The sequence below is a fragment of the Culex quinquefasciatus genome, chromosome 3 (assembly GCF_015732765.1).
Source record: "Culex quinquefasciatus strain JHB chromosome 3, VPISU_Cqui_1.0_pri_paternal, whole genome shotgun sequence".
NCBI classification, from domain to species: Eukaryota; Metazoa; Arthropoda; class Insecta; order Diptera; family Culicidae; genus Culex; species Culex quinquefasciatus.
In genome coordinates this window covers 170,903,472-170,929,318 of record NC_051863.1, presented here as the reverse complement: position 1 = coordinate 170,929,318, position 25,847 = coordinate 170,903,472, and the positions used below count along the sequence as shown (strand labels likewise).

Genomic DNA, 25,847 nt, shown 5'->3' with positions numbered 1-25,847 from the left:
TTCGTGGTCATCTATTTTTGAACTCCGCTCCTCCTCCAACACAGTAGCGAATAAAGGTCAAGGTTCCCGTTATCAGCCGGGGCAGAGTCTCGGGAATCTAGTTCAAACATTGTCGACCTCCACCGCCTCAAAACAAACAGTAATCATCAGTGTGCCAGGCAATTTCCAGAACGAATTACGGCCAGTGTGTGTGCGAAACGTGAGAAATTGGCGAAGCGAATAATTAAATGGTATATAAGGTGGACCATCGGTACAACCCCGGGAACTGCTGATAAGATAAGCCTCCGCGGCCCCGAGGCCATTCGCGCTTCAACGTGTCCCCGTTTGTTTGCGAGGTGGAGCAACGGGAATGCTGTGGCAAGAAATTCCTGGAAAAGGCTGCTAACAATTCAATTTGTTGATTCAATTCAGTGCAAAGGGACCATCCATAAACCACGTGGACACCTTAGGGGGGGGTAAGCAATTGTCCACGATCCATACAAAAAAGTTTTTTTTTAGATTCCCAAAAAATTGTCCACGTGGTTTATAGATGGTCCCAAACTTAAATAGGCCATTTTACACTAAATAACATGACGTACATGAAAAAGAGCACCATCTAAAAATTGGCCAATTGAAATAAGCTGGCTTAAAATTGGTTGAACGACTAATTTTTTGGTTAAATCTGCAAAAAAATAAGGTTAATTTACCAATATTACTACTATTTTAGTATTTTAGTATTTTAGTATTTTAGTATTTTAGTATTTTAGTATTTTAGTATTTTAGTATTTTAGTATTTTAGTATTTTAGTATTTTAGTATTTTAGTATTTTAGTATTTTAGTATTTTAGTATTTTAGTATTTTAGTATTTTAGTATTTTAGTATTTAAGTATTATAGTATTTTAGTATTTTAGTATTTGAGTATTTTAGTATTTTAGTATTTTAGTATTTTAGTATTTTAGTATTTTAGTATTTTAGTATTTTAGTATTTTAGTATTTTAGTATTTGAGTATTTTAGTATTTTAGCATTTTAGCATTTTAGCATTTTAGTATTTTAGCATTTTAGCATTTTAGCATTTTAGCATTTTAGCATCTTAGTATTTTAGTATTTTAGTATTTTAGCATTTTAGCATTTTAGTATTTTAGCATTTTAGCATTTTAGTATTTTAGCATTTTAGTATTTTAGCATTTTAGCATTTTAGCATTTTAGCATTTTAGCATTTTAGTATTTTAGCATTTTAGCATTTTAGCATTTTAGCATTTTAGCATTTTAGCATTTTAGCATTTTAGCATTTTAGCATTTTAGTATTTTAGCATTTTAGCATTTTAGCATTTTAGCATTTTAGCATTTTAGTATTTTAGTATTTTAGCATTTTAGCATTTTAGCATCTTAGCATTTTAGCATTTTAGTATTATAGTATTTTAGCATTTTAGTATTTGAGTATTTTAGCATTTTAGTATTTTAGTATTTTAGTATTTTAGTATTTTAGTATTTTAGTATTTAAGTATTTTAGTATTTTAGTATTTTAGTATTTTAGTATTTTAGTATTTTAGTATTTTAGTATTTTAGTATTTTAGTATTTTAGTATTTTAGTATTTTAGTATTTTAGTATTTTAGTATTTTAGTATTTTAGTATTTTAGTATTTTAGTATTTTAGTATTTTAGTATTTTAGTATTTTAGTATTTTAGTATTTTTAGTATTTCAGTATTAAAGTATTTTAGTACTTTAGTATTTTAGTATTTCAGTATTTTAGTATTTAAGTATTTTAGTATTTTAGTATTTTATTATTTTAGTATTTTAGTATTTCAGTATTTTAAGTATTTTAAGTATTTTAAGTATTTTAAGTATTTTAAGTATTTTAAGTATTTTAAGTATTTTAAGTATTTTAAGTATTTTAAGTATTTTAAGTATTTTAAGTATTTTAAGTATTTCAAGTATTTTAAGTATTTTTAGTATTTTAAGTATTTTTAGTATTTTAAGTATTTTAAGCATTTTAAGTATTTTAAGTATTTTAAGTATTTTAAGTATTTTAAGTATTTTAAGTATTTTAAGTATTTTAAGTATTTTAAGTATTTTAAGTATTTTAAGTATTTTAAGTATTTTAAGTATTTTAAGTATTTTAAGTATTTTAAGTATTTTAAGTATTTTAAGTATTTTAAGTATTTTAAGTATTTTAAGTATTTTAAGTATTTTAAGTATTTTAAGTATTTTAAGTATTTTAAGTATTTTAAGTATTTTATGTATTTTAAGTATTTTAAGTATTTTAAGTATTTTAAGTATTTTAAGTATTTTAAGTATTTTAAGTATTTTAAGTATTGTAAGTATTTTATGTATTTTAAGTATTTTAAGTATTTTAAGTATTTTAAGTATTTTAAGTATTTATTTACTTTAAGTATTTTATGTATTTTAAGTATTTTAAGTATTTTAAGTATTTTAAGTATTTTTAGTATTTTAAGTATTTTTAGTATTTTAAGTATTTTAAGCATTTTAAGTATTTTAAGTATTTTAAGTATTTTAAGTATTTTAAGTATTTTAAGTATTTTAAGTATTTTAAGTATTTTAAGTATTTTCAGTATTTTAAGTATTTTAAGTATTTTAAGTATTTTAAGTATTTTAAGTATTTTAAGTATTTTAAGTATTTTAAGTATTTTAAGTATTTTAAGTATTTTAAGTATTTTAAGTATTTTAAGTATTTTAAGTATTTTAAGTATTTTAAGTATTTTAAGTATTTTAAGTATTTTAAGTATTTTAAGTATTTATATATTTGAAGTATTTTAAGTATTTTAAGTATTTTGAATATTTTAAGTATTTTAAGTTTAGGCTAGGTTAAAAATAATGGGATGGTGTAGGAAGAAGAATCTCAGTTCCGCATAAAAACATTGTGTAGGTGAACGCAAAAAATTGGTTCAAAACAAAAGAAGCTCTAAATTTTAAAGCCCAATGATTGAAGGGGGATTGACAGCGCCAAAATCATTGGTTCAAATCAACGGCTTGCGACAACTGACAGCATTTTTCCAGCATGAAAATAAAAAAAAAATTTTTTTGCAGGATTTCCAGCTTTGAGAACTGGTTGAAACTGCCAAATCCAGGATTTTATAGTTTTTTTTCGCCATGAGTCACGATAATTCTCACTTTCGTGAAAAAAAACAAATCAAAGACGACACTCGACAAACCACAAGCAAACCTTTAGACAACCGTGTTGCCATCGCTCAAATCATCACCAAACCGAGTTCTGCTTTTATCACCTCAAATTAGTATACACAAACACCGCGCGTGACAGCGCTTCGCAAAACGTCACCCGCCTGCCAAGGCATTAGAGCGCTAAAGGTGGCGTCACGTCAAATGCAACGGCTGTTTGCAGAAAAAGAAGAAGAAGGTAAAAACTCGTTTCTTTTTGCCACTCTGCCCAGACAGAACTTGAAACGTATTGTCAAGGTCGTTGACCTAAATTTGCAGCTCTTTTTAGTCTCTTCTTAACTGTGTGCGCTCGTGTTTTTTGAGGCGACGATTCTCGATGATGCTCCTTCGCTTCTTTGTTTTTTTTTTGTTTGCGTTATTACGGTCTCGCTCGCTCGGCTCGCCGTTGCTTTTGTTGGGGTGGAGTTATCCTTTATTATTTAGCCCCCACAGGCGGTAACACCAAAGTTCAAAGGGGGTGTGCAACCCCCCGCCGTTTGCATGTGTTTACGTGCATAAATAATCGAGCAATTCAATGGCTCGACGCTGCGACACGAAAAAAAGTGAATTTGAGAGTTTCGACGAGGGGCGTTACCTAAATTTTTAGTACTTGTTTTACCCCAATTGTACCCCCGGTTTCGTGGGGATAATTTGCATGCATTCCTGGTGGTGTCCACCCCCTTGGGATCCTCTCTCCCCCTTTTTCGAACGACGTCAACGACACGTATTTAGGTAGGGTAAAGTGACCGATAGTAGGCTGTGGAATTTTGACAGGTGACGTTTCGGCTTGGAGCAAGGGGTTAGACACTCGCTGACTTTTGCTCGTGTTTGATGGCACGTGTGTGCATTTGTGCGAATGGTGCGATTTTTCTTCCTGCTTGTCGAGTAGCTGCTTTTCGAGGAGATTATTTTTGTTTTTGTTGCATCGAGGTGCGCTTCCCCGACGTTCGTCTAGTGTCGGTTATTTATTTATAGCGTTACACACATGTGCCCCACACACTGCAGGTGTGTACGTGTATGCTTTGGGTTTTGTTAGTCGTGTACGGGGGAAGTTCTTTTGTACTAAAAGTGAGGGACGAGGGCGTCGTAATACAGTGATATAGCTGGTAATGACTCTGTTTGTTGCATTTCTCGAGGAATAGATACGGGATATGCATCAACGGAAGTGTCTCTCGTTGGGATATTGCACCGTACACCACTTTGGCTTATCACTTTTGTCCCCAACTGAGGTCGGAAGATAAAGAATGATGCATTTTTAAGAGTGTTTGCCCATGCAGCAAAAGATGCTTAACCTCAGGATTGAGTTTTTTATATTTAACGTGCAGTGAGTTTGACGTTAGAGTTTTTATAGCACCGTCAGTGCTCTATTCTGTAAGTCCAAAACTATCACATCAATATTCATTACGTGAGTTCAGAAAAATTCACGTATCATCTTCATGTGACTCACGTTGCCTCAACGTATTTCACATGTACGATACTGCTGAACGAATGAAAGGCACATTTTGCGTCCATTTCGAACAAATGACCCAACTGTTGATCCTTTTCCAGCTTTTCCTTACATTAACTTGATCGTGGTGCTTTATTTGACAGTTGACCGAAATTACGTTACCTCAATGTTGATTTACATTGAACATTGCAAAACGTTGACTCGCCAACTGTCAAAATAAATCTAGGTTAGGTTTCTATAATTTTTCCGTTGCTCCAAACTTCATCCAAGCCTCAACAAAATAGATCTTCTTCAATCGCGTGGCACCGTGATCGCAGGTAGCAAAACCTAACGGAACTTCCCCCCGGGGTTTGCTGTTCATGCTCGACGTGGCATAGAAACCATCCGTTGTTGATGAAGATGATCATCGTTTTGAAGATCTCTTTGCTGCACAAACCCCCGGGGGGCGTTCCAGTTTCTCATCCTCAGCCGTAGAACCAGCACCGAGTACGGAACGAGGAGGGGGGCTTTTTGTCTATACAGAGAAAATAGTATATTGTTTCACGGTCGATAAAGTTTTGCCGTAACTTGAGGGGCTTCCTGGCCGTAGTAAAACGCCCTGATTCATGCGGCCCGACAGTTCTGGCTAAAAAGAATGCATAAAGTTTGCCATTATGGCAAGGTGACAGCTGCGCCATTATGGCGTACGGTTTGTCATAACGATTTTATAGCAAACAGCTACGCCATTATGGCGGTTTGACAGTTTGCGTCGCATTATCTCATCCAACCCGAGACCGAAAAAACCTTGGACCAGCGCCAACTGCGATGGCTTGTTGTGTACAACCGGGAGCTGGTTTGCAACTGGGCGCACGTGCCAAACTAGTAAATAATAACTTGTTTGTTTACAACGGCCCATAACGCTTCGTTCGAGTACAGGTTTTAAGGGCTCGATAAAACCAATCTTGCACACGCGTGCAAACGTAAACTGCGACAGTGGCATTGACGGGACGTTTAATTATTGCGGTAATTATTTCAGGTACTTTGACGAAAGTCGACAGTGTAAGTAGGGATCAATTTGCAAACAGAATGAAGTCATCGTAGTGCCAACACATCGCTTCGTGTTGCATAATTGTGCCACGTGCGGCGCCACCATCGCGCTGTTGTCTATGGCGATGACATTTACGGTCTAAATCTAACCTCTCCAGGAAGATCGACGACCTGCGGAGTTGTTTTGCCTCGCACAACCATTTTTCGATATGCTTTCGACGCAATTTACAGCGAAGAATGGGTTGGGAGAAAATGTATCGCTTTCAAACGGGGTTTGCGTCGTTTCACGTGTAGTGGTGTCAACAGGCTACAGTACTGTGTCGTAATCAGTGGCTCCTCCCATGTGGAAGATTGGCGAAACAATTCCAAGAAAATCGCAGTTAACACAACGCAATTTATCAAGCCCATGAAGCAAAAAAGTAGACTAAACTCAATGTTGGCTGGATTTTAATAGCCGTGTAGGGATAAAATTACTTACCGAACTTTAGATCAGTTACTAATGCGGAGCACGACGATTTCCAAGCTGACACTACTGCTACGGTTACACATGGCTTCCTCATGCCGCATTGGTCGGCCTGCTTTGTTGCTTGATACTGGAAGAAGTTGGTTGAGCTTTCTGCAAAAAGAGACAAAACAAAAATAAACGAATTATTTAACGTGTACTTCCGAGAACGAGTATGGTAAACAAAAATACACACGTCGCTGGAAAAAACGCGCACTAAGTTGGCAAAAAGACAGAACCGACATGCGGAGACAGATGGGTTTGCGTGACAGAACTCAATTAGACATAGCACGTTTCGCAAAAATCGCCTGACAGTAGTGCGTTACATTTGTTGCGTTATTGCGGGTCGACGAACGTCATCAACGGTGATATTTTCGTCACAGATAGTAGAACGAAACCGGTAAAGTAAGTCTTCCTGAATATATTGTAGGGTTCGAAACATGACCGACGTTGAAGTTATGGAAAAGTATGATTTGTATCAGACTTCAAACAATTTTGACGCGGGATTACGCATCAAAAAATAATGTATATTGACAACATCTCAAAAATATCAAAGCCAAATTTGTCAACCGGCCATCGATTGCCAACATTGTCGCCAACCAAACGCACCACGATTTCACTTTCAAGCAGTGTTGCCACTGCGGACAGCAACTCGTCGTAGATTTATGGCGTCGATGATGTCAACGCGAAATTTATTGCCTTCGACCATTACCGAACCTTGAACAGGTGGCGTTGCGAACTTTCCCAAGGCCAGGGGCCTCCAATATCCTTCTGCCGATCGGGACAGGAAGCGCAATCGATAGCTCTACGACAGCGTTCAAGGTTGCCAGTTTGCACAGTAAAGCTGTGAATGTCAAATAAAAGTTTTTGTTTGCAAGCTAGTTGCAGTTGTTGTTGTTTTTGCAAACCGTTTCATTTAAAAAACTTTCACCCAATTTCTCTCCAAGCGAGGCAAGTTTGTTGGTTTTCTTTTTCGCTTGGCTTGCTATTCGCTACAACTGACGTTGTTGTTATTATTATCATTTTCGCTTCAGTCGCTGTGACTTCCTGTTGAGCGCACATACCTTGGGACCCGAGCAGTGGAAACTATCAGAATGAGTTAATTTTTAAACATTTTGTCGAAGTTACAGTTTACTAATCTCTCTTGAGCGTGTAGGCTAAAGTGTCAACAACCTATGACAGGTGTCAGATGAGCGTGTAGACTCAAGGACTTGACAGGTGTCAATATCGTCGTTATTGACACAAAAAATTAAATGCTTTGACGCAGGACTACGTCTGCCAAGTCGTTCAAAAAACTTTACAAACTTCCACCCAGTCGAGAAGTTGGCACCGGTCCAAACCGACCGGGGTCCATTTACCGTCGCCATGCGACGAATCGTCGCAAACTCTCCACTGTCCGAGCAGTTTCGCCAGCGCACTCAAGCGCGAAGCAAAAACAACAACAACAAACACAAGAGGTAAACAAACACGGCACGATTGCGTATGGTGGAACCATATACCTTTCGCGTAATTATCTTTCGGACCGGTTTTGGAGGAATGGTCGAGGGAGAGAGAGACAGACAGCGAAATGAGGAATGTGATGGTCACTTCCTTGTATGGCCACACGGAGTCGTCGGGCTGAATGGGAAGCAGCAGTAGGCCCTGACGGTGTTTGCCGCGGCCCACTTGGCATACTTGGATCGGTTTTATGATGGTGCCACTTGAGACCTTGAACATGTGAAATTTGTGAGTGTTGATCTGTCGTGCGGTGATTCATGCGGAAGAAATTTGGAGCTCAACTTTCCAAATGTTGTGTAATGGAGGGGTTTAGGAGGCCGATTCAATCGGCGAAAAGTGTTGCGAGCAGCTTTCAATGAGAGTTAACACACACAATTTTGATACCTGATCACTTGCACAAATACATGTAAATTTAGATAGCGTCGTGAGTTCACTCAATCCGCACTCAATAGCGTGCAAAACTGCTAGAACCTTTCTCCGTGACAAATCGCCACTCGGGAAAAGCTTTTAACCTCGTTTTCTCAAAGTAGTCACGCAAGGTTGCAGGTCACTGACGCCCACGAGGGAAATCCTCTGAATCTCACCACGAAAAAGGTCACTCTCCTGTCAAATGCAAAACAAAGTTGAAACTCGCGCGCACTGACATTTCGGAACCCACGTAAGCAGCGAGTTCCGTTACGGTAATTATTCGTTCTGGAAAGATATTTCTGTTCAAATTATGACTGTTTCTTTCGGAACTCACGGTACAATTAGTCCGTCCGTCGAACCGGTCCTGGCAGCTGCCGTGGCGGCGAGCATTGATCTTCTTTCTTCAACACTCCCCCACTGAATCAAATTGAGAGCCCAACAGGAAGAACATAACCGGTTCCGAGATGAACCCGGCGTCGATGATGTTGACCTTTTGCTGCCCGCTACTTTACTGTGCGGGAGGAACGACTTGAGCGAAACACGCAATCTGTCGGTTTCTTGGCAACGGAAAATTACCGATTCTTTTACACGCTAGTTGAAATCACTCAGTTTTTGGCGAAACCGAACCTATTCGGAAATGATTTGAGTAAATTTAACTCTATTTCGAATTCGTACACAATTCGAATCAAATTCGAGTTCAGAAAACGAATTGAACTGACAGGGTATGTTTTGGTGGAGCAACATTCAGCGCTACTCCCCGCCATTACAACTGACAGATGCGACGCGACAGAAATAAAGATGTATTAGCGGCATCGTCCGTTGCGCGAGTGAGCAGAAGGCTCACTTTAAGGAGGTATTAGACTATGACAAGGAGGTATTACACAAACAAACTTGCACTTTTTGACAGTTAGCCTGCCTTGTTTGTTTACCTGCATGTGTTTGCAGAAACGTCAGACTGCATACATTTTTATTTGTTTGTGAGTTTGGCAAACTGTCAAACACGGAAAAGTGCGAGTTTGTTTATTTGTTGGTCATAGTCTATTACCTCTTTTAGCTTGTGAGTTTTTTCACTGATGAAATGTTTTAAATTTGTCACAAATAGTTGCGACATGAAAAGCAAATATAAATTTCTTAAAAATTGTAATATTCCACTATTTAGCAGTTCTCTACGAAATCGGTCTTTTTTCTTCAATTTTAGTTTTTGTATTTTTTAATCCGACTGAAACTTTTTTGGTGCCTTCGGTAACTAAAGAAGCCATTTTGCATCATTAGTTTGTCCATATAATTTTCCATACAAATTTGGCAGCTGTCCATACAAAAATGATATATGAAAATTCAAAAATCTGTATCTTTTGAAGGAATTTTTTGATCGATTTGGTGTCTTCGGCAAAGTTGTAGGTATGGATACAGACTACACAGAAAAAAAATGATACACTGTAAAATTGGTGATTTTTATTTAACTTTATCACTAAAACTTGATTTGCAAAAACATTATTTTTAATTTTTTCATTTTTGATATGTTTTAGAGGACATAAAATGCCAACTTTTCTGAAATTTCCAGGTTGTGCAAAAATCTTTGATCGAGTTATGAATTTTTTCAATACTGATTTTTCAAAAATCTAAATATTGGTCGCAAAAATTTCAACTTCATTTTCGATGTAAAATCAAATTTGCAATCAAAAGTACTTTAGTGAAATTTTGATAAAGTGCACCGTTTTCAAGATAAATCCATTTTAGGTAACTTTTTGAAAATAGTCGCAGTTTTCATTTTTAAAATAGTGCACATGTTTGCACACTTTTGGAAAAATATTTTGAATAGCTGAGAAAATTCTCTATATTTTGCTTCTTCGACTTTGTTGATACAACCTTTAGTTGCTGAGATATTGCAATGCAAAGGTTTAAAAACAGGAAAATTGATGTTTTCTAAGTCTCACCCAAAGCACCATTTATTGTCGATATCTCAGCAAGTAATGGTCCGATTTTCAATCTTAATATATGAAACATTTGTGAAATTTTCCGATCTTTTCGAAAACAATATTTTCAAAATTTTCAAATCAAGACTAACATTTCAAAAGGGCCAAACATTCAATATTACGCCCTTTTAAAATGTTAATCTTGGTTTAAAAATTTTGAAAAAAATGTTTTCGAAAAGATCGGAAAATTTCACAAATGTTTCCTATATTAACATTGAAAATCGGACCATTACTTGCTGAGATATCGACAATAAAAAATGGTGGGCTGTTTGGGTGAGACTTAGAAAACATCAATTTTCCTGTTTTTAAACCTTTGCATTGCAATATCTCAGCAACTAAAGGTCGTATCAACAAAGTCCGAAGAAGCAAAATATAGAGAATTTTCTCAGCTATTCAAAAATATTTTTTCCAAAAGTGTGCAAACATGTGCACTATTTAAAAAAATGAAAAACTGCGACTATTTTCAAAAAAGTTACCTAAAAATGGCTATAACTTGAAAACGGTGCACTTTATCAAAATTTCACTAAAGTACTTTTTGATTGCAAATTTGATTTTACATCGAAAAATGAAGTTGAAATTTTTTTGCGATCAATATTTCGATTTTTTGAAAAAATCAGTATTGATTAAAAAAATCATAACTCGGTCAAAGATTTTTTGCACAACCTGGAAATTTCAGAAAAGTTGGCATTTTATGTCCTCTAAAACATATCAAAAAATAAAAAAAAATTAAAAATAGTGTTTTTTTGCAAATCAATTTTTAGTGATAAAAAGTTAAATAAAAAAATCACCAAATTTTTTTTACAGTGTATCATTTTTTTTCAGTGTAGTCTGTATCCATACCTACAACTTTGCCGAAGACACCAAATCGATCAAAAAATTCCTTCAAAAGATACAGATTTTTGAATTTTCATACATCATTTTTGTATGGACAGCTGCCAAATTTGTATGGAAAATTTTATGGACAAACTAATGATGCAAAATGGCTTCTTTAGGCATACCGAAGGCACCAAAAAAGTTTCAGTCGGATTAAAAAATACACAAAAAATCGAATGACCGAAATCCTAGAGAACTGCTCTATTAAAAAAGTGCTTGCGTAGGTGAAACGACCAGACAAGACAAGTCACATGAAAAAATAATAAAGAGAAAGAGTGTAAGCCATCAACTTTGTTCTAAGCAGTTCGACAGATGGTTCCAACGACGTGGGCTTTAAACGTACGACGGAACCGGCGACGAGGCAGAATTGTTGACGAAGTGACCTACTTTCGCCGCCACGGCCACCGCGACCGCGGAATGAGGTGATAGAAGTTCTGTGCGAGAGAGGGATTGTTGGTTTATTTGGCAGTTCTAGCTCGCGGTATGCTAATAATGAATAATGGGTGGGCATTTTGGGGGACGGAATGCCGGCGGCCGGCAGCGAAATCACATAAATTAGCGAAGAAAATCGAGGCGTGTGCTGATTTTTTGAGGGAGGTTAACGACCGGAATTTATAGAGCTTCATAGAATGGGAAAATTTGCGAAATAAGTAAACGCTTTTGTTATAACCTCATTCAGCAAACCAAACCAAAAGCAAAGAAAAAATACATTATGGCTGAAACGGGGCTCAAGCCCGAGCTCTTTGATTGATTCACTGTCTCTTTGCCAAGGCACCACGATAACCCAGCGGTAGTTGAGAGGCAGAACGCAGAGGTACTCAATTTACCGACGCCAGGTTTAGCTGTATAGAGGAGAAAATCGTGACGTCAGAAATGAACTCAAATCACTCAAAGTTCATTTTGTGAGTGACTTTAACATTTTGGCCTAGTTTGACAGCTACCTCGTTCCCAGGTTTTCTGTGGGAGAGAAAAGGAGGCAAATACTTTATGAAAATCATACCTGTCAAAATTCCTAGCCTCAAAATTTTGTCGCAAGTTGCTTTTCTCCTCTATTGGTGACTCCAAAAATTATTAGCGCTTGATGCCAAATCAGCTGTCAATCAGTGTTATAATAAGCCATTCGAATTGAATGTCACAGATCTTTTGTTTGGGTGTATCCAAAAAACTCACAATTAGGTAATCGTGGCGCTCCCACCTCAAACCAATCGCCATAATTTTCACTTTCTTCCGCCATCGTCCCATCACGACGACGGCGACGACTCATTTCAACCCGGCCATTAATTTCTCGAGCCCAAACCAGCTCATAAAAATCAGTAAAAAAAAAGTTTGCTCAACCTCAACTCCGGTTGGACCGGTCGCCCAATAAAAGAAGATAAATTTCGTTAATAAGAGGAAAAACCCCGCAAAGAAAACGTACACTTTTCCGAGACAACATCGGCCGGGCGAGTCAAACTCGGTAAAGAGAAGAACCGATTTGGTTGGAGGAATGATGGAGGAGGTAAAAAACGAGGTCACGACGCGCCGAAAGCCAAAAGAGAACGTTATAAATCTACCGCACTCGGGGTCTGTCAGCCTGGGCTGGTTAGAGCGAAAAGATGAAGAGGAAGAAGAAGAAGCTGGAGAACCGGATGGCGCGAGGAGGAGGTTCTGGTAAGCAAGATTGAAGCATCGACTGGGACCGGTTCTCTTCGCGGGACTCAACAGCAAGCTGGGCACACTGTGGATTATACTGTCCAGACAAGTCGAGACCAGATATTGTGGTGTCCGACTGTTTTTTTTTTTTTCGATCCACGAACTGCCCGGCAAGATATGCTTTTGTTTTTAATTCAATGCTTTTATCGAACACGGTTATTCCCTCCGACCTTTTCTTAATCCGAATTCGTTCCACTATTAGTTTCTGATCATTTTTGACAAGAAAGAGAGGAGAAAAAACCTCCGAAAGTGATTAACTCTCATTTCGTGAGTTTTTTCCCCTCTCAATTTTAAGGGTCAAGTATCGATGGCCCTCTTACTTTTTCTCCTTTTTTCACAAACTGACAGTGATCTAATCTCGCCGAGGGCCGACTTGTGTACAGGAACTGGAACGTGACTCCGACTCCGAGCGATGAACCGTATTACCGAACGGAGCGCGTTCAGCGCGTGTTCAGGAATGTTAATTAGAGTGTTGTTGTGCAGGGATCTACGATCGAGATTGAAATGAGTTTTTTTTTTCATCGATTTTACAAGTTTTATAGCGAGGCTTTTATCTTTATGCAACACGTTACAGGTCTTAGTTTTCAATTTTCAAGTTTTTGCTTAATTTATTTGTTTATTGAAGAGATGTTTCAATTGAGAAGGGCAACTTTTGGCTGAAAATTAGAGTAGTTCACGATTAGAGTGTTTTTGAATATCTAACATTCTAGGCATATTTTTAGATTCTTTTTGTCTTCTCCTTCAATCCAAGCAACTTTGTCGAAAACACCAACATTTTATCTCACAATCTCACAAAAACATCTGAGCAAATCTTTGAAAATATATTTTTTAAACGTGGAAAGTTTTCCACAAAAGTTATGAGAATTAAAATAAACATTCACAATTTTTTATATGTCAATATGGACTTATGGCTCAAATGTTATAGTAATTTTGTGGTAAATTAGATGTAAATTAAAAACTGAAATAAATCGAAAAATCGCAGGCCAAATGTTGCATTCTCTTTGAACTCGAAATATCCGAATCTGAAAATGTCTAATTTTCAAATGAAAGGTGTATGGGACCACCCTAACGAAATTCGGAAAATTTTCACCTATAAGTTTTTCCGTGTAATTTTGCCCACTGAATCTGAATTTGCCCTCAGAATTGAGCCAATGTTTCAAAATATCGGCTTTTTATGATGTTTTGAGTTTTTACGGGTTTATGAAATAATTTTATGTAAACAAGGTTTATAAAATGCATTTTAGCAATCTTGTTTTTATAAAATTACTTAAAACTGAACAGATTTAAAGTAGACTTTGATAAGTTATTTAGGCTGTACCATGAATTCTTCAGGCGATTTTAAGTAAAAGGTTCAAAACTGAATTAATACTAACCACAATTATTTATCATATCTTGAGGCATTCTTGAAAATACTTTTCAGTTTGATGGTAAAACCTGTTAGTTTTGGTGAAAGTAAGATGTAAAAAGTCTTTTTACCATTATAAAGGCAGTTTCAAAGTTAATGTCGAAAAATAAGTTTCAAAGTTAATGTCGAAAAATAAATAAAGCGAGTTCAACTACATAAGAAATATGCAAATTGGCTGAATTTTCGCTGATGGTTATTTGAATGATTTTAGTTTCACCAAGGCCTATAAGGAGCGTTCTTTTACTACGTAACGCTTAAAAACGTTAAAGAAATTATTAAATTAAATTAACTTAAAATTATTTTTTTCCAAATTAAGATTGTTTAAAAAAAAATATTTCCACAAATTTTTTTTATATTTTTTTCCAAATTATTATTTGATCAATTATAGTTTTACGAAAAAATGGTTGATATTTTAATATGTTTGATATTTTAACATGCATTTTTAATACGCAGTAGGCCTGGCCGCTTTGACGCTTGTGATGTTTCAATGCATTCTAATGCAATAGAGGAGAAAAGCAACTTGCGAAAAAAATTTGAGGCTAGGAATTTTGACAGGTATTATTTTCATAAAGTATTCGCCTCCTTTTCTCTCCCACAGAAAAAGTACGGACAAAGTAGCTGTCAAACTAGGCAAAATTGTTGAAGTCAGTCACAAAATGAACTTTGAGTGATTTGAGTTCATTTCTGACGTCACGATTTTCTCCTCTATGGTGCACTGCAAATGTTAATAAATGACAAGAAGAGTGCTAGGCGTCATCTAACCTAAGGCACTCTCCAGGATCCCACTAGGGTCTGATTAGATTAGATTAGATTAAAGGACATATAAACATATAGAAGACAACAGCTTATAGGACCTTTTCAAATAAAATCTTTAGTTTTGTTTTTTTTTTGTCTATCTTCAACATTAAATCATTATATTTCACTTATTCACTTTTTTTTTTTTTTTAATTTATATTTATTCAAATTTCTTTTCCATGTACATTCATTCAGTTAAAATATTATTGAGTGTCCAATCACAAACGATGACTTTTCACCTCAATTTTAAATACTAGCAACTTTCATGAAATATTGTAGCTTTCGCTATTCAGTGATTTCAAATGTAGGAGGTCCTACATGTACAAAAGGGAAAAGGGATACCTTAAAACTAACTTATAAACTATATAAAGAGCGGATCAATGCAGCTGAAGACTGCAATGATTTTTGTCGAAATGCATCAATTATCTTATTGGACATAACATCCAAAGTGTCAACTTCGGCTAATTGATGAAGTTCACTGGTGCTGAACCAGGAGGAAGTTTCAGAATCATTTTCAGAATTTTGTTCTGAATCCTCTGAAGTTTTTTCTTCCTGGTTAAGCAACAGCTTGTCCAGATCGGCACAGCATAAAGCATGGCAGGTCTGAAAATTTGTTTATAAATTAACAGTTTATTCTTGAGACAAAGTCTAGAATTCCTGTTTATAAGTGGATTTCACTTATTCACTGTTTTTCATGATTTACCAGTATTGTTTTGATTTTCTAAAGTTTTTATTCACATTTTTTAAAGTACAAACTTAAACCATTTTAGTGATTTCAGTTGCACAAAGGCCCGTAACATGCGTTCTTTTATTATGTGACGCTAAATAACGTTAAATAAATTATAAAATTAAATCAACTTAAGGGTGCACAGCAACCAAGGAAGTTGTTGTCTTCTTATTTCAAAATTGTCAAACTTACGGACCTAATGAGCATGAGCATGAGCATGGTTGACTGCCAATGAGCTGCTACTCCGTTATTGACAGATCAGCTGAAGTTAAACAATGAATCCAAAATGATCAGTGGGAGCCAACCATCCGTTCACTGTTTAACCTCTGAAGATCTCTACTTTATTAGTCAATACCGGCGCCCTCCCAAAAAGCCTGCAGTTCAACGAAAGGGAGGAATGTTAGTCCGATAGTTGAAGTTGCAGACTCATCAAGCACATAGTTTTTCGCAATATACTTGTTGATACCGCTTGAGACCGTTGAATCCACAGCATCTCCTTGAAGCATCACGTGATTATTATTTTTTTGGGTTAGTAGGATAAGATGCTATGGGGAGGACTTTCATAACAGACCCGTCGGCGAGCCTTCCGAGCAACGATGCTATGGGAAGGTCTTTTTGGTTAACACACAAAGTCACTCACACACAATTATTTCACTCCACTATTAATTAATCCAAAATGTCAGTGCGTCTTTCGATCATTATATAGAAATGGCATAAAAAATAAAACCTTATTCAAAACATTATACACAATTTACCCGACGCCGTGCCTTCCGATCAACGATGATATAGGAAGGACTTTGAAAATCACAAAACAATTAATTAAGATCTCAAAAAAAATCACAAAAAATCACAAAAAACACCAATTACTCAACGAAAATTACGCTCAAGACACAAATAATTCAGTAAGTCATGCTATTATTCGATCACCACAATCACTCACCCCTAACGAACAGCGACACAAAAGCACACAAAAAAATTAACCTGCATAATCACGATTTCGCGTCCCCACTTCCAGCGCACCAATGATGCTATTATTCGATTACCACAATCACTCACCCCATACGAACAGCGACACCATTGTCAAACTTACGGACCTAATGCAGGAATAACGGGATTGTAAAATTAATCAAACTTTGTTGTAAATTACTTTGTGGACAGTACTTTAGGGGATGAACAATATTTCGAAAGTACTTGTAGTTGTGAAGATACTAAAATTTCTGTAACAAAAATCTGGGTGTCAAAGCTCTGGTTGATGTGCACCGTTAATACTATTTTTCCAAAATTCCAAAATATTTTTTTTTTCAAAATATTAATATTTATTTTGTTCAGGAGGTAAATTTGAGCTTTATTTGTTTAACGGAAAACTTAACTTGTCTTGTTGAAAGGTTTTTAATCGTTAATTGTTAATATTTTTATATGGATCTGTTTTTTGTCTTTCTACAACATAAACTAATTATGTTTGACCTATTTGCTATTTTGTTTTCGTTTTTTTAATGTGTTCTTATTTTTTTGAATATAAACTTTAACCATTTGCTTTTAAGCTGCAAAAAAGTGAGAAAAAAACATAACCTGAGACATAACAAAAAAATACTGCAGACTTATTTCGAAATTAGTAAAAAGCTAACTTAATCCACCTATGTGGTTGGAGCCTTCCTCATTCTTTACCAACAATGGGTGATATGATGAGTCCGGATCCGGAATAGAAAAGTACACGAATATCTCTTAATAGATCATTACTCAAGACAGGGATGGCCGAGCAAGCTAAGGCGCCAGTCCTTACTGATGGTGCTGGGTTCGAATCCTTTCGGTTGCAACTTTTTTTTGTGTTTACAAAAATTGTACATGCAGTGTGTAATATTAAGTTTCTTTTTTGACGAAGGTGATGTGAATGCATGCGATTTTACCTTCGGATTTTTTGCTGTGAAGGTGGGGCTTATAGCAGGATTATATAGCCTTGCTTCAATGAGGAAGGCAAAAAACTCCGCCAAAGTTGACCCCAACATAACACATTTTTGCAACATTGCACGGAGAAAAAAGAGTTCCGAAAATCATGAACAAGCATTCATGAAAATGGGAACCACGAACAAAGTGTTCAAATTCCATGGTACGTTTTTCAAAAACGTTATCAATTGTTATGATTTTTGCAGGTTCAATGCGATTTTTTTAGATCGAAGTCCGATCCTCTCTTTTGATACGTGATTCCAAAATCAAACCATTGAAAAAGATAGTAAAGTCCCAATGTATAAAAATGAAATTAACTTCATTAAAAATAATTTAGAAAGTACTGAAGTACTGAAACTAGCTAAAAAAATGTGACTAAAAAGCACTTAAAATTTGAATTTCAAACGCAACTTTTTTTAAAGCTCAATTTTAATGTGTTTTGGTTGAGCGTTTTAGCAGAATGCATTACTGTGAATACAAAATACAAAATACAAATACTTCTCGACAGTCGAGAACAGAACACTGATGAAGTCTGCAAGTAGTAGACGAAAAACGTATCTGTCAAGATATTAAAAATATATAGCGGAATTAAAAGGAACAACTCGTCTCTTTGTATTCACTCAATTTTAAAATAAAATAGGCTTCTTGAAATTTCAAGTAAGATTTGTACAAAGTATTCAGACTTCCCCACTCTGCCTCATTACACTTGACCACTTCAAACAGAGACGTCAAGTTGTTCGCTCAAGCGTTTAGTTTCCAACTTTTTTGTTGTTGTTTTTCTTTTCGAAACAGCAAGTGAAAGTGAACGGACATGTGTGCAGTGCGAGCTAAACTCCAAGGTAAGTTTTCAAGTGGGAAAGGTAAGAAGCAAAACTTGTATGTATTCGCTTTGTACGGAGGTGAGCACAGTTCGTGGGAATTCCTGGTAATATAAGTGTTTCCCAGTCACTTTGAAATTGTTTGCTTAATCTTTTGTACTAAGAAAAGTCTTTAAAAGATGATTTAATGTTCGTTTCCTCGTGCTAAAGATCAATTAGTGCAACTTACCCAATTAAAACCATAAATCATCACAATAAATCCATTCACTAAGCCTCACCTGCAAGAAGAAAGAAAAGAAGAAAAAAAAGTTTCGTTAATTACGTTCATCTGCCATCGAAGCCAATTGAAATTCAAAGTGCGTTCGTTCGCGTCCAATCGTGAAGCTCATTCATCGAGATCCCCCACTCAGATTCCGGCTGTGTTGGTCTGTTCAGTCTGTGTGTGTGTGTGTGTTTGTGTACGTACAGTTGCGGGGGGACAATCCAAGTCGGACAGTTTCCGATAGACATCTTAATTGCCCCCGACGATGACGCGACGTCGAAAAACGTTCACTCTCGGTTTTTGTCTCCGGTTTTCTCCGATGGTGGAGAGAGGGATTGGAGGCCCTTGGGACCACGCGACGTATACTAATTCAACTGTTAGAAATCAAATAATGTTTTTCACCTTACAGCATGGCCTTGGCGTTCGCTATTGCAAGATTCCTACTCAAAACTAGGTTTCCAAAGGCTTGAAACGGTGAGCCAGTCCAAAACTCTTTTTCCACCTAGCTTCCATCCACTGCTGGATTCGAACTGACGACCTTTGGATTGTGAGTCCAGATTTTTTTCCAGGGTGGTCTATTACCGATCTAAAGTTATAGCGTGACATTGTAACACCAACATTTTTTCATGAATTTAGATGTTAAAAAGAATTGTTACAGATTTTTTTTAAAAGTCTGAAAATTGAATAAGTAATACGACTCCATTTGCCTAGGTCAGCAACGCCACGTCGAAATAAAACCTTTGCTCCAGCAGAAATCCAAGTCACGACGACTTCGGACTTCATCAGCAAATTTTAAAAAGTGTCAAGAACAAGCAAAATCCTTCCATTACCAGGGTGCTTGCGTCATCAAGGTTTCGCAAGCGAGAGTCACCTTTTGTCGAGAATCGAAAGTTGCGCCAAATCGGCGAAAAGTTTAACTATTACCCAACGGACGAGCTGTCCCAGGTGTACGAGGGCTGGGCAGGACTTTGAATTTTGCCGACGGCAGCAAACTTTAAGTGGGGTAATAAAAGTCAGTCCGGCGTTGGTGCGCGCGGGTTTTCGCCGGAATAACTTCGAATTACTACGGGTGGAGCTTCCGAGAATAGCCAAGGGTTACGGATCCAGGTTCTGTTGGAGGTTTCACCGCTGTTCAGCGAGAAATTAATAATGACCTGTGCTCGTAAAATGCTTGACAAAGGAAAATTACGGTTCAAGCGTAGTCCTACGTCAATATGCTGCAGTCTCCTTTAGTGTTATCGATAACAATTTTAGAAATTACTCGTAAAGTAACGGATCGGTAACTTTTGAACATGTAAATTTGCCAAATTTGATACCATTCGTTACCATAAAGTTCAAATTAGGATTCCAAGTAGTCCCACTTCGTTCCCGTCTGCAAAACAGCAAATTTAGTCGGAATAACCCAATAAAAAACCGGGTCAAACATATTTGTTGTTTCGATTCCAGCTACGTCTGTCCCTTATCCATACACCCGACGTTCTCCAATGTATTTGTGTGAACTGGTGTGTGGGAGAAAATCTGCCGCAAAGAAAGTTCGACTTCGTCACGTTTGGGAAATGCGGCCGAAGTTTTTTTTTCTGTTCGATTCAGAGAAAAGAAGTAAAATCAGACGGCATCGGATTGAGTCATGTTCTGGCCCTCACTCTGTTTGGTTAACGAAGTTTTCGTGTCGGAATTTCGAGGGAATCGATTGGATGCACTTGCCCGCAGAAACATGTGGCGCACAAATGGGGAGAATTGTTCCAGGTTAGATGGCCCATGTGGATTTGACGTCCAGGCCTTTTTTGACGGCTGACGGAGAAATTGTGCAAAACTGGAAAAGGGATTTCTGACAGGGTTGCAATTTTGTTGAAGAAGATGTGGGAAAAAATTAAAGGAATGTACTTGAGAGATGTTTGGCGTTTGAGATAATTGATCTGACAGATTTTGGCGTTGAAGATTAAGAATAACATAAAAAATATTAATTGGTGCAAATTAACCACATTCAGCTAACCCAAGATTTCTGTTCTTTGATTTGCGCGAAACTTTGCACTAAAAGGTAATTTTGGTTCCTGATCACGAATCCGAAGTACCCTTTTCGATATCTTGATGACGTGCCGTATACCGGGGTGACTTTGATAAGTTTGAGATTTTTCCACAAAATGAAGAGTACAAATCCAGAGTTTTGTTTTTTGAAAAGGTTCTATAAGCTATTGTCTTTCATATGTTTATAGGACCTTTTGATGGCCCGTAAAATAAAAAAAAATATTTTTTAATATTTCATCGCTTTTCATCAAATTTCACAATTCACTAGTTTTTCTTGTTTGTTTTCCGTTTTTCCAGTTTTTTTTATTTTTCAACATTTTTCTAGTTTCTTCTTTCCCTAGTTTTCATATTCTTCTACTTTTATCTGTTTTTTTACTATTTTGTAGTTTCGTCTTGTTAGTTTTTTTAAGTATTATCTAGTGTTTTTTTTTGTTTTGGGCCTCGTGGCGCGGTGTTTTGTTTCTAGTTTTGCTTTTAGTTTTGTTTCTCGTTTTATTGCTAGTTTTGTTTCTAGTTTTTTATCTAGTTTTTTTCTGGGGTTTTCAAGTTTTTTACTAGTTTTCCAAGTTTTTTTTCTGATTTTTTCATAGTTTTTTGTTTTTCTTAGTTTTTTCTCTTATTTTTTCATAGCTTTTTGTTCTTTTTTATTGTTTTTTTTTTTTCAAGAAAAAATCTAGTTTTTTTCTAGTTCTCCTCTTCTATCTAATTTGTTTAGCCATTTATTTTTATCTAGTTTTTTTCAGGATTTTTCAAATAGCTTTTTCTGTTTTTTTTTTCTAGATTTTTTTTACAATTTTTTCTAGTTTTGTTCCAATTTTTTTTCGAGTCTTTTCTGGTATTTTTGCAGTATTTTTCTAGTACAATCTATTTTTATAGTGTCTTTTTTCTAGTTTTATTCTTTTTTTTTTGTTTTTTTTTTCGAAATTTATTCAATGTTTTTTCTAGTTTTGTCTTATTTATTCAATTTATTTTTCTTGTTCTTTTTACTTTTTTTTTTCAAAAAATCTAATAATCTAATTCTTTTTATGTGTTCTCTAGCTTTTTCTAGGTTTTTTAAAGTTGTTTTCTATTTTTTTTTCAGATGTTTTCTTGTGTTTTTTCTAGTGTTTTTCTTGTTTCTATCTAGTTTTTTACCAGTTTTTTCTTGTTTTTTTTTCTGGTTTATTCTAGTTTCATTTCATTTTCTTGTATTTCTTGTCTCTTTATGTAGTTTCTTTCTATTTTTTGTATTTTTTTCTAATTTATTCAAAGTTTTGTTCTTGTTCTTTTTTCCATTTAAAAAAAATCCAATTCTTCTTCTAGCTTTGCTCTAACTTTTTTATAGATTTTTTGCTATTTTCTAATTTTTTTCCAGTTGTTTTCTAGTTTGTTTTTTCTAGTATTTTTGTGGTTTCCAGTTTCCATCTGGTTTTGTTCATTCTTTTTTAATTTTATTTCGAGTTTTTTGCTTTTCATATTTTTTCCAGTTTTTTTTTTCTTTTTTTTATGTTTTGTCTAGAGCAAAAAAGCAAAAATGCACTAAAATCAAAGAAGCAAAAAAGCTAAATATGACTTGAAAAAAAAAAACAAAACAAGCTAGTAAAAGAAACAAAAACAAGGAAAGAACGTACAAAAACTGAATAAAACCAAAAAAAAAACAAGAAAGAAATTGAAAAAAAAAATAAATATTTGAAAAATTATAATAAAAAACAGGAAAATTCTGGAAACATACCAGAAAATACTAGAAAAATAACTTGAAAAAAAACTAGAAAAAAAAGAAAAAAACAAGAAAAAATAAGAAAAAAAACAAGAAAAAACTGGAAAAAACTGCTGTAAAACTAGAAAAGAAACTAGAAAGCAACTTAAAAATTACTTGAAATAAACCACAAGATAAAATCTAGAAATCTTTACCTTCTTACCTTCTTACTTTTTTGCTTTTTTGCTTTTTTGCTGTTTTGCTTTTTTGCTTTTTTGCTTTTTTGCTTTTTTGCTTTTTTGCTTTTTTGCTTCTTTCTTTTTTGCTTTTTGGCTTTTTTACTTTTTTGCTTTTTTGCTTTTTTTGCTTTTTTGCTTTTTTGCTTTTTTGCTTTTTTGCTTTTTTGCTTTTTTGCTTTTTTGCTTTTTTGCTTTTTTGCTTTTTTGCTTTTTTGCTTTTTTGCTTTTTTGCTTTTTTTGCTGTTTTGCTTTTTTGCTTTTCTGTTTTTCTGCTTTTCTTCTTTTATTATTTTTTGCAATTCATTATGTTCCATTATGTTTCTCCAAACTCATTTCAGTGTGAAGCACAACGAAATGACAAACCATGCACCGATGACCTTGGTTAATTATTCTGACCACTTTTTACTCTAACTTGTTCAAACCTCAATATTTCCCAGATTGCCAAAATTCGGCAAACCAAACTCCCTCTCGTGTGCTCGGCCAAGCATGCGGCATAAGTTTAAATTTGATTGAAAGTTGTAATTTCTGCATCAGAAGAAGTAGAAAAACGGTGTTGTAACAGTTCCATGGCCGCCAACAAGATAATCCGGGCCGCCATCCTGGATTAAAAATGTCTAAATCACTTTAGAGTAGTTTACGGAGTTTAAGGATCATATTAACGCTCAACAATTAAAAATAAGACAACGAAAAAAACATTTTTTAGTGATTTGATTATCCTAAGTCAAATTTTGCCAAGGCCTTCGGATAATCCAGTCTTGACTGTAATGGTACATTTGACATAAAAATAAAATTAAAGCACTTAAAATCTGATTTTAACAAGAAAAATTTTGACTATCAAAGTCACCCCGAAATTCAAACTTTAATTTTTTTAGCCATTAACTATTTTTTAAACACTATTGAAAAAACTTTTTTCAAAAATAGTGCATGGACATGGAGCCTACCCCAGTACATGTTTTAAATATAAAAATCGTGAGAAAAACATTATAAGTTGTAAAAAATCCATAAATTTATTGAAATCCTATCAATCTCACCCCGGTTTACGGAACTCCAAATTCGAAAAAAACGTATTTTTCACCAACAAAAATACAAATATTTTAAAACCCATATTTGTACCTTAACAACAGGCCTGTCCAACCTGTTTGACTAAATTTTCACATTTTTGAAAATTGCCCATTTTTTAATGGTTTATTTGATTGAATCGGTTCTCAGATGACCCCATGTGAAATTAATTTTGACAAATGTTTGGAAAAATATCGTCGTTTTTATGCCTAAATATCAAGTGAAAAATCGATCTTACCCGCGGGCCGGATTGATTTTTGCCTTAAAATTAAGATAAATTGACGATCTGGCAACCATGTTTCAAGTTATGACCACTTTAGTGACATTTATGTATTTTTTGATGCCTTTCAAACAAGTCCGAAGTATTGACGATCTGGCAATCCTGTCTCAAGATGCAGATACGTTTATAGAAAAAAATCAGGAAAAGACATGATTCCAAAGAAGAAGACAAAACAGTTTTTCCATTATTTAATGATATTTGTTTTGAAAATAGTGCTTGAAATTTTAAATATGTTGTTATTGCCTTCTATCGACTTCAACTACACAGAAAACAATGTAACAAGATAAATCAAACTCAAAAAGGTATCATGATAAAAATGTAAATTTAAATGCAGGTGGCTGAAAATTTACATCAAATCATGTGAAAATTTCAGAATTTACATTTCGTTTGATTGATTATGTTCGATGGCCGATGGGAAACAATTCTTTATAAAATTTGTAATATCGTAAATTTAAAAATATAAATAATTGAAATATTCGAGCGGATTCCTTCAATTTATATTTCCAAACTATTATCCATGAATAAACCCACCTGTTCCACGCTTTCGGCACCACAACAGCTGTTCCGGATACCTTGCCGACGATAACAGGCCCGAAAATTGCCTTCTTCCCACCTACAAACGTTTCAACTGGCCGACAGCGCACTCCCAGCCAGTTGATTCCGTTACTCATTACCATTCCCCACACGCATGGGAAACCCCCGCCCTCGACTTCCGGTTGACCGTCACCGTGTCCGTCGCGCGACAGGAGTTCAATGTCAAGGCCAACTCTGTCCTCCTCCTTCTTCGAAGAATGCTTTCCGCTGACTAATGTACGAGCGATTTTTATTCGGAGACTTGCTGAATCATGTTCAGCAAAATGGAGGTCGACTTTTCAGCAAGCAACGGTACTCGACCCCCGGTTGGAAAATACCGGTTCACTTGCTTGGTGAGAGAGATATACATAAGTTGAATAATGCCCCACCGCCCAGATTAGCGCTCCGGAACGGCAAGGGGGGGAAGAAAAAGTGGCACAACGAAGAAGTTGAAGAAATGAATTTAATAACTTGCTCGCCGTAATTGCTTATGCGCGCGATCAACTACTTCCGGATTTCACCGGTGGAACCGAACCGGGGAGGGGCGACCACCGAGGTGATTATACAAATCCGGTTGCAGCAGCTCGAACTCGATCTCGATCTCTCACGCAGAGAGCGCACCACCTACTTGGTATTGGTGTTATCGCGCTAAAGTGCGGCGCGAAACTATACCACCACAGACAGACAGAGGGAGATATCGCGCAAACCGCTAGACTGCCAACAGATGGCGCAAGAACGAGGAAACCTCCGGCCTGGGAGAGCGACCGCGACTCGGTGGAATTGAAATTTATGTGCATTTTCAACCGAGATACAACACAGGAATATATAAAAAAGAGAACGACGACGGTGGCGGCGGTGAACGAAGTGCGACTTTAATTATTTATGAGGGCAACAACACAGACAAGATTCCGCTATTGACGAGACTGTTTCCATCGGAACGCTGCTGAAGGAGGAACTGGTGCGAATTGTTGCCTTTGACGGTGCTGCATTCACGCAATCGGAAACGGGAGTCCACCGTAACATCTTGAATGTCATAAATAAATTGATTAGGTCTCAAATCCGACTATTATCTTGGTGTTTGGAGAATCATCTCTGCGGTACCCTTAAAGAGGTGGGCCTGGCCAGAAGTTGTAAGCAGTTCTTTCACAGCCTACCTGGATGTGTCAAAACTCTCCTTGCTACAACATAATTGAAAACAACAACCCTCAGCAGTTTGACACGGTGCGACAACACCACTGTGCCTGCTATAAATAGGTCGATACTTTGGGTGGGTCCCTTGTTTGCCTAGGCGGCACGTGCCGACATGTTTTCTACGACCTCCACTCCGGTGACAGCTCTTGCTTGCGTCGTTTCTTACTGCACAACACGTGTCCCCAGCGAACGTGTTTCTATTTAAGACTGGCGCCTACTTTGAGCCCCGTCAAAATTGCGCCCTTCCGAAAACCGGTCGCCGCCATCTTGGTTCAAGCTGGCCC

At 36.0% G+C, this 25,847-nt stretch overlaps 1 protein-coding gene across 1 annotated transcript in view; it reads right to left on the bottom strand.

Moving 5' to 3' along the window:
• LOC119768573 (serine/arginine repetitive matrix protein 2-like) overlaps positions 1 to 25,847 on the bottom strand; it is a 90,488-nt gene that overhangs the window by 22,211 nt on the left and 42,430 nt on the right. The window contains exon 4 of the mRNA XM_038258585.1: positions 6,107 to 6,244. The gene's annotated coding sequence lies outside the window, so the exon portion shown is untranslated. The remainder of the gene's footprint in view (positions 1 to 6,106; positions 6,245 to 25,847) is intronic.